The following is an 8,647-nucleotide window of genomic DNA, read 5'->3' as shown; positions in this document are numbered from 1 at the left end:
TTCAAAAACGGCCAAAATGGTGGTAAAGTGAATTTCCTTGTTAATTTACGGATTTTACTCGTTTTTGTCCCTTTTTCTTTCAATGAAAAGGGCATAAAGTGGCCTAGCCTTATCGAATCGAAGCATGTAATAGTTCCTAGGAAATCTAACGAGCATATCTACGACTTCCATGGTTGATTTTAGAAATTTCAAAAACGGCCAAAATGGTGGTAAAGTGAATTTCCTTGTTAATTTACGGATTTTACTCGTTTTTGTCCCTTTTTCTTTCAATAAAAAGGGCATAAAGTGGCCTAGCCTTATCGAATAGAAGCATGTAATAGTTCCTAGGAAATCTAACGAGCATATCTACTACTTCCATGCTTGAATTTAGAATTTTCAAAAACGGCCAAAATTGGGGTTAAGTTAATTTCCTTGTAAATTTACGAATTTTACTCGTTTTTAACCCTTTTTCTTTCACTAAAAAGGGCATAAAGTGGCCTAGCCTTATCGAGTCGAAGCATGTAATAGTTCCAAGGAAATCTAACGAGCATATCTACGACTTCCATGGTTGATTTTAGAATTTTCAAAAACGGCATAAATGGGGGTTAAGTTAATTTCCTTGTAAATTTACGAATTTTACTCGTTTTTAACCCTTTTTCTTTCACTAAAAAGGGCATAAAGTGGCCTAGCCTTATCGAATCGAAGCATGTAATAGTTCCTAGGAAATCTAACGAGCATATCTAAAACTTCCATGGTTGATTTTAGAAATTTCAAAAACGGCCAAAATGGTGGTAAAGTGAATTTCCTTGTTAATTTACGGATTTTACTCGTTTTTGTCCCTTTTTCTTTCAATGAAAAGGGCATAAAGTGGCATAGCCTTATCGAATCGAAGCATGTAATAGTTCCTAGGAAATCTAACGAGCATATCTACGACTTCCATGGTTGATTTTAGAAATTTCAAAAACGGCCAAAATGGTGGTAAAGTGAATTTCCTTGTTAATTTACGGATTTTACTCGTTTTTGTCCCTTTTTCTTTCAATGAAAAGGGCATAAAGTGGCCTAGCCTTATCGAATCGAAGCATGTAATAGTTCCTAGGAAATCTAACGAGCATATCTACGACTTCCATGGTTGATTTTAGAAATTTCAAAAACGGCCAAAATGGTGGTAAAGTGAATTTCCTTGTTAATTTACGGATTTTACTCGTTTTTGTCCCTTTTTCTTTCAATAAAAAGGGCATAAAGTGGCCTAGCGTTATCGAATCGTAGCATGTAATAGTTCCTAGGAAATCTAACGAGCATATCTACGACTTCCATGGTTGAATTTAGAATTTTCAAAAACGGCCAAAATGGTGGTAAAGTGAATTTCCTTGTTAATTTACGGATTTTACTCGTTTTTGTCCCTTTTTCTTTCAATAAAAAGGGCATAAAGTGGCCTAGCCTTATCGAATCGAAGCATGTAATAGTTCCTAGGAAATCTAACGAACATATCTACGACTTCCATGGTTGAATTTAGAATTTTCAAAAACGGCCAAAATTGGGGTTAAGTTAATTTCCTTGTAAATTTACGAATTTTACTCGTTTTTAACCCTTTTTCTTTCACTAAAAAGAGCATAAAGTGGCCTAGCCTTATCGAGTCGAAGCATGTAATAGTTCCAAGGAAATCTAACGAGCATATCTACGACTTCCATGGTTGATTTTAGAATTTTCAAAAACGGCCAAAATGGGGGTTAAGTTAATTTCCTTGTAAATTTACGAATTTTACTCGTTTTTAACCCTTTTTCTTTCACTAAAAAGGGCATAAAGTGGCCTAGCCTTATCGAATCGAAGCATGTAATAGTTCGTAGGAAATCTAATGAGCATATCTACGACTTCCATGGTTGATTTTAGAAATTTCAAAAATGGCCAAAATGGTGGTAAAGTGAATTTCCTTGTTAATTTACGGATTTTACTCGTTTTTGTCCCTTTTTCTTTCAATAAAAAGGGCATAAAGTGGCCTAGCCTTATCGAATCGAAGCATGTAATAGTTCCTAGGAAATCTAACGAGCATATCTACGACTTCCATGGTTGAATTTAGAAATTTCAAAAATGGCCAAAATGGTGGTAAAGTGAATTTCCTTGTTAATTTACGGATTTTACTCGTTTTTGACCCTTTTTCCTTCACTAAAAAGGGCATAAAGTGGCCTAGCCTTATCGAATCGAAGCATGTAATAGTTCCTAGGAAATTTAACGAGCATATCTACGACTTCCATGGTTGATTTTAGAAATTTCAAAAACGGCCAAAATGGTGGTAAAGTGAATTTCCTTGTTAATTTACGGATTTTACTCGTTTTTGTCCCTTTTTCTTTCAATAAAAAGGGCATAAAGTGGCCTAGCCTTATCGAATCGAAGCATGTAATAGTTCCTAGGAAATCTAACGAGCATATCTACGACTTCCATGGTTGGATTTAGAATTTTCAAAAACGGCCAAAATGGTGGTAAAGTGAATTTCCTTGTTAATTTACGGATTTTACTCGTTTTTGTCCCTTTTTCTTTCAATAAAAAGGGCATAAAGTGGCCTAGCCTTATCGAATAGAAGCATGTAATAGTTCCTAGGAAATCTAACGAGCATATCTACTACTTCTATGGTTGAATTTAGAATTTTCAAAAACGGCCAAAATTGGGGTTAAGTTAATTTCCTTGTAAATTTACGAATTTTACTCGTTTTTAACCCTTTTTCTTTCACTAAAAAGGGCATAAAGTGGCCTAGCCTTATCGAGTCGAAGCATGTAATAGTTCCAAGGAAATCTAACGAGCATATCTACGACTTCCATGGTTGATTTTAGAATTTTCAAAAACGGCATAAATGGGGGTTAAGTTAATTTCCTTGTAAATTTACGAATTTTACTCGTTTTTAACCCTTTTTCTTTCACTAAAAAGGGCATAAAGTGGCCTAGCCTTATCGAATCGAAGCATGTAATAGTTCCTAGGAAATCTAACGAGCATATCTAAAACTTCCATGGTTGATTTTAGAAATTTCAAAAACGGCCAAAATGGTGGTAAAGTGAATTTCCTTGTTAATTTACGGATTTTACTCGTTTTTGTCCCTTTTTCTTTCAATGAAAAGGGCATAAAGTGGCATAGCCTTATCGAATCGAAGCATGTAATAGTTCCTAGGAAATCTAACGAGCATATCTACGACTTCCATGGTTGATTTTAGAAATTTCAAAAACGGCCAAAATGGTGGTAAAGTGAATTTCCTTGTTAATTTACTGATTTTACTCGTTTTTGTCCCTTTTTCTTTCAATGAAAAGGGCATAAAGTGGCCTAGCCTTATCGAATCGAAGCATGTAATAGTTCCTAAGAAATCTAACGAGCATATCTACGACTTCCATGGTTGATTTTAGAAATTTCAAAAACGGCAAAAATGGTGGTAAGGTGAATTTCCTTGTTAATTTACGGATTTTACTCGTTTTTGTCCCTTTTTCTTTCAATAAAAAGGGCATAAAGTGGCCTAGCGTTATCGAATCGTAGCATGTAATAGTTCCTAGGAAATCTAACGAGCATATCTACGACTTCCATGGTTGAATTTAGAATTTTCAAAAACGGCCAAAATGGTGGTAAAGTGAATTTCCTTGTTAATTTACGGATTTTACTCGTTTTTGTCCCTTTTTCTTTCAATAAAAAGGGCATAAAGTGGCCTAGCCTTATCGAATCGAAGCATGTAATAGTTCCTAGGAAATCTAACGAGCATATCTACGACTTCCATGGTTGATTTTAGAAATTTCAAAAACGGCCAAAATGGTGGTAAAGTGAATTTCCTTGTTAATTTACGGATTTTACTCGTTTTTGTCCCTTTTTCTTTCAATGAAAAGGGCATAAAGTGGCCTAGCCTTATCGAATCGAAGCATGTAATAGTTCCTAGGAAATCTAACGAGCATATCTACGACTTCCATGGTTGATTTTAGAAATTTCAAAAACGGCCAAAATGGTGGTAAAGTGAATTTCCTTGTTAATTTACGGATTTTACTCGTTTTTGTCCCTTTTTCTTTCAATAAAAAGGGCATAAAGTGGCCTAGCCTTATCGAATAGAAGCATGTAATAGTTCCTAGGAAATCTAACGAGCATATCTACTACTTCCATGGTTGAATTTAGAATTTTCAAAAACGGCCAAAATTGGGGTTAAGTTAATTTCCTTGTAAATTTACGAATTTTACTCGTTTTTAACCCTTTTTCTTTCACTAAAAAGGGCATAAAGTGGCCTAGCCTTATCGAGTCGAAGCATGTAATAGTTCCAAGGAAATCTAACGAGCATATCTACGACTTCCATGGTTGATTTTAGAATTTTCAAAAACGGCATAAATGGGGGTTAAGTTAATTTCCTTGTAAATTTACGAATTTTACTCGTTTTTAACCCTTTTTCTTTCACTAAAAAGGGCATAAAGTGGCCTAGCCTTATCGAATCGAAGCATGTAATAGTTCCTAGGAAATCTAACGAGCATATCTAAAACTTCCATGGTTGATTTTAGAAATTTCAAAAACGGCCAAAATGGTGGTAAAGTGAATTTCCTTGTTAATTTACGGATTTTACTCGTTTTTGTCCCTTTTTCTTTCAATGAAAAGGGCATAAAGTGGCATAGCCTTATCGAATCGAAGCATGTAATAGTTCCTAGGAAATCTAACGAGCATATCTACGACTTCCATGGTTGATTTTAGAAATTTCTAAAACGGCCAAAATGGTGGTAAAGTGAATTTCCTTGTTAATTTACGGATTTTACTCGTTTTTGTCCCTTTTTCTTTCAATGAAAAGGGCATAAAGTGGCCTAGCCTTATCGAATCGAAGCATGTAATAGTTCCTAGGAAATCTAACGAGCATATCTACGACTTCCATGGTTGATTTTAGAAATTTCAAAAACGGCCAAAATGGTGGTAAAGTGAATTTCCTTGTTAATTTACGGATTTTACTCGTTTTTGTCCCTTTTTCTTTCAATAAAAAGGGCATAAAGTGGCCTAGCGTTATCGAATCGTAGCATGTAATAGTTCCTAGGAAATCTAACGAGCATATCTACGACTTCCATGGTTGAATTTAGAATTTTCAAAAACGGCCAAAATGGTGGTAAAGTGAATTTCCTTGTTAATTTACGGATTTTACTCGTTTTTGTCCCTTTTTCTTTCAATAAAAAGGGCATAAAGTGGCCTAGCCTTATCGAATCGAAGCATGTAATAGTTCCTAGGAAATCTAACGAACATATCTACGACTTCCATGGTTGAATTTAGAATTTTCAAAAACGGCCAAAATTGGGGTTAAGTTAATTTCCTTGTAAATTTACGAATTTTACTCGTTTTTAACCCTTTTTCTTTCACTAAAAAGAGCATAAAGTGGCCTAGCCTTATCGAGTCGAAGCATGTAATAGTTCCAAGGAAATCTAACGAGCATATCTACGACTTCCATGGTTGATTTTAGAATTTTCAAAAACGGCCAAAATGGGGGTTAAGTTAATTTCCTTGTAAATTTACGAATTTTACTCGTTTTTAACCCTTTTTCTTTCACTAAAAAGGGCATAAAGTGGCCTAGCCTTATCGAATCGAAGCATGTAATAGTTCGTAGGAAATCTAATGAGCATATCTACGACTTCCATGGTTGATTTTAGAAATTTCAAAAATGGCCAAAATGGTGGTAAAGTGAATTTCCTTGTTAATTTACGGATTTTACTCGTTTTTGTCCCTTTTTCTTTCAATAAAAAGGGCATAAAGTGGCCTAGCCTTATCGAATCGAAGCATGTAATAGTTCCTAGGAAATCTAACGAGCATATCTACGACTTCCATGGTTGAATTTAGAAATTTCAAAAATGGCCAAAATGGTGGTAAAGTGAATTTCCTTGTTAATTTACGGACTTTACTCGTTTTTGACCCTTTTTCCTTCACTAAAAAGGGCATAAAGTGGCCTAGCCTTATCGAATCGAAGCATGTAATAGTTCCTAGGAAATTTAACGAGCATATCTACGACTTCCATGGTTGATTTTAGAAATTTCAAAAACGGCCAAAATGGTGGTAAAGTGAATTTCCTTGTTAATTTACGGATTTTACTCGTTTTTGTCCCTTTTTCTTTCAATAAAAAGGGCATAAAGTGGCCTAGCCTTATCGAATCGAAGCATGTAATAGTTCCTAGGAAATCTAACGAGCATATCTACGACTTCCATGGTTGATTTTAGAAATTTCAAAAACGGCCAAAATGATGGTAAAGTGAATTTCCTTGTTAATTTACGGATTTTACTCGTTTTTGTCCCTTTTTCTTTCAATAAAAATGGCATAAAGTGGCCTAGCCTTATCTAATCGAAGCATGTAATAGTTCCTAGGAAATCTAACGAGCATATCTACGACTTCCATGGTTGAATTTAGAATTTTCAAAAACGGCCAAAATGGTGGTAAAGTGAATTTCCTTGTTAATTTACGGATTTTACGCGTTTTTGACCCTTTTCTTTCACTAAAAAGGGCATAAAGTGGCCTAGCCTTATCGAGTCGAAGCATGTAATAGTTCCAAGGAAATCTAACGAGCATATCTACGACTTCCATGGTTGATTTTAGAATTTTCAAAAACGGCCAAAATGGGGGTTAAGTTAATTTCCTTGTAAATTTACGAATTTTACTCGTTTTTAACCCTTTTTCTTTCACTAAAAAGGGCATAAAGTGGCCTAGCCTTATCGAATCAAAGCATGTAATAGTTCCTAGGAAATCTAACGAGCATATCTACGACTTCCATGGTTGAATTTAGAATTTTCAAAAACGGCCAAAATTGGGGTTAAGTTAATTTCCTTGTAAATTTACGAATTTTACTCGTTTTTAACCCTTTTTCTTTCACTAAAAAGGGCATAAAGTGGCCTAGCCTTATCGAGTCGAAGCATGTAATAGTTCCTAGGAAATCTAACGAGCATATCTACGACTTCCATGGTTGATTTTAGAAATTTCAAAAACGGCCAAAATGGTGGTAGAGTGAATTTCCTTGTTAATTTACGGATTTTACTCGTTTTTGTCCCTTTTTCTTTCAATGAAAAGGGCATAAAGTGGCCTAGCCTTATCGAATCGAAGCATGTAATAGTTCCTAGGAAATCTAACGAGCATATCTACGACTTCCATGGTTGATTTTAGAAATTTCAAAAACGGCCAAAATGGTGGTAAAGTGAATTTCCTTGTTAATTTACGGATTTTACTCGTTTTTGTCCCTTTTTCTTTCAATAAAAAGGGCATAAAGTGGCCTAGCGTTATCGAATCGTAGCATGTAATAGTTCCTAGGAAATCTAACGAGCATATCTACGACTTCCATGGTTGAATTTAGAATTTTCAAAAACGGCCAAAATGGTGGTAAAGTGAATTTCCTTGTTAATTTACGGATTTTACTCGTTTTTGTCCCTTTTTCTTTCAATAAAAAGGGCATAAAGTGGCCTAGCCTTATCGAATCGAAGCATGTAATAGTTCCTAGGAAATCTAACGAACATATCTACGACTTCCATGGTTGAATTTAGAATTTTCAAAAACGGCCAAAATTGGGGTTAAGTTAATTTCCTTGTAAATTTACGAATTTTACTCGTTTTTAACCCTTTTTCTTTCACTAAAAAGAGCATAAAGTGGCCTAGCCTTATCGTGTCGAAGCATGTAATAGTTCCAAGGAAATCTAACGAGCATATCTACGACTTCCATGGTTGATTTTAGAATTTTCAAAAACGGCCAAAATGGGGGTTAAGTTAATTTCCTTGTAAATTTACGAATTTTACTCGTTTTTAACCCTTTTTCTTTCACTAAAAAGGGCATAAAGTGGCCTAGCCTTATCGAATCGAAGCATGTAATAGTTCCTAGGAAATCTAATGAGCATATCTACGACTTCCATGGTTGATTTTAGAAATTTCAAAAATGGCCAAAATGGTGGTAAAGTGAATTTCCTTGTTAATTTACGGATTTTACTCGTTTTTGTCCCTTTTTCTTTCAATAAAAAGGGCATAAAGTGGCCTAGCCTTATCGAATCGAAGCATGTAATAGTTCCTAGGAAATCTAACGAGCATATCTACGACTTCCATGGTTGAATTTAGAAATTTCAAAAACGGCCAAAATGGTGGTAAAGTGAATTTCCTTGTTAATTTACGGATTTTACTCGTTTTTGACCCTTTTTCCTTCACTAAAAAGGGCATAAAGTGGCCTACCCTTATCGAATCGAAGCATGTAATAGTTCCTAGGAAATTTAACGAGCATATCTACGACTTCCATGGTTGATTTTAGAAATTTCAAAAACGGCCAAAATGGTGGTAAAGTGAATTTCCTTGTTAATTTACGGATTTTACTCGTTTTTGTCCCTTTTTCTTTCAATAAAAAGGGCATAAAGTGGCCTAGCCTTATCGAATCGAAGCATGTAATAGTTCCTAGGAAATCTAACGAGCATATCTACGACTTCCATGGTTGATTTTAGAAATTTCAAAAACGGCCAAAATGATGGTAAAGTGAATTTCCTTGTTAATTTACGGATTTTACTCGTTTTTGTCCCTTTTTCTTTCAATAAAAAGGGCATAAAGTGGCCTAGCCTTATCTAATCGAAGCATGTAATAGTTCCTAGGAAATCTAACGAGCATATCTACGACTTCCATGGTTGAATTTAGAATTTTCAAAAACGGCCAAAATGGTGGTAAAGTGAATTTCCTTGTTAATT

Source organism: Medicago sativa, chromosome 3 (assembly GCF_051527215.1).
Source record: "Medicago sativa cultivar Bolivia chromosome 3, Bolivia_mono, whole genome shotgun sequence".
NCBI lineage: Eukaryota > Viridiplantae > Streptophyta > Magnoliopsida > Fabales > Fabaceae > Medicago > Medicago sativa.
The sequence above is the reverse complement of the archived record's forward strand: the minus strand, read 5'-3'. Positions refer to the sequence as shown.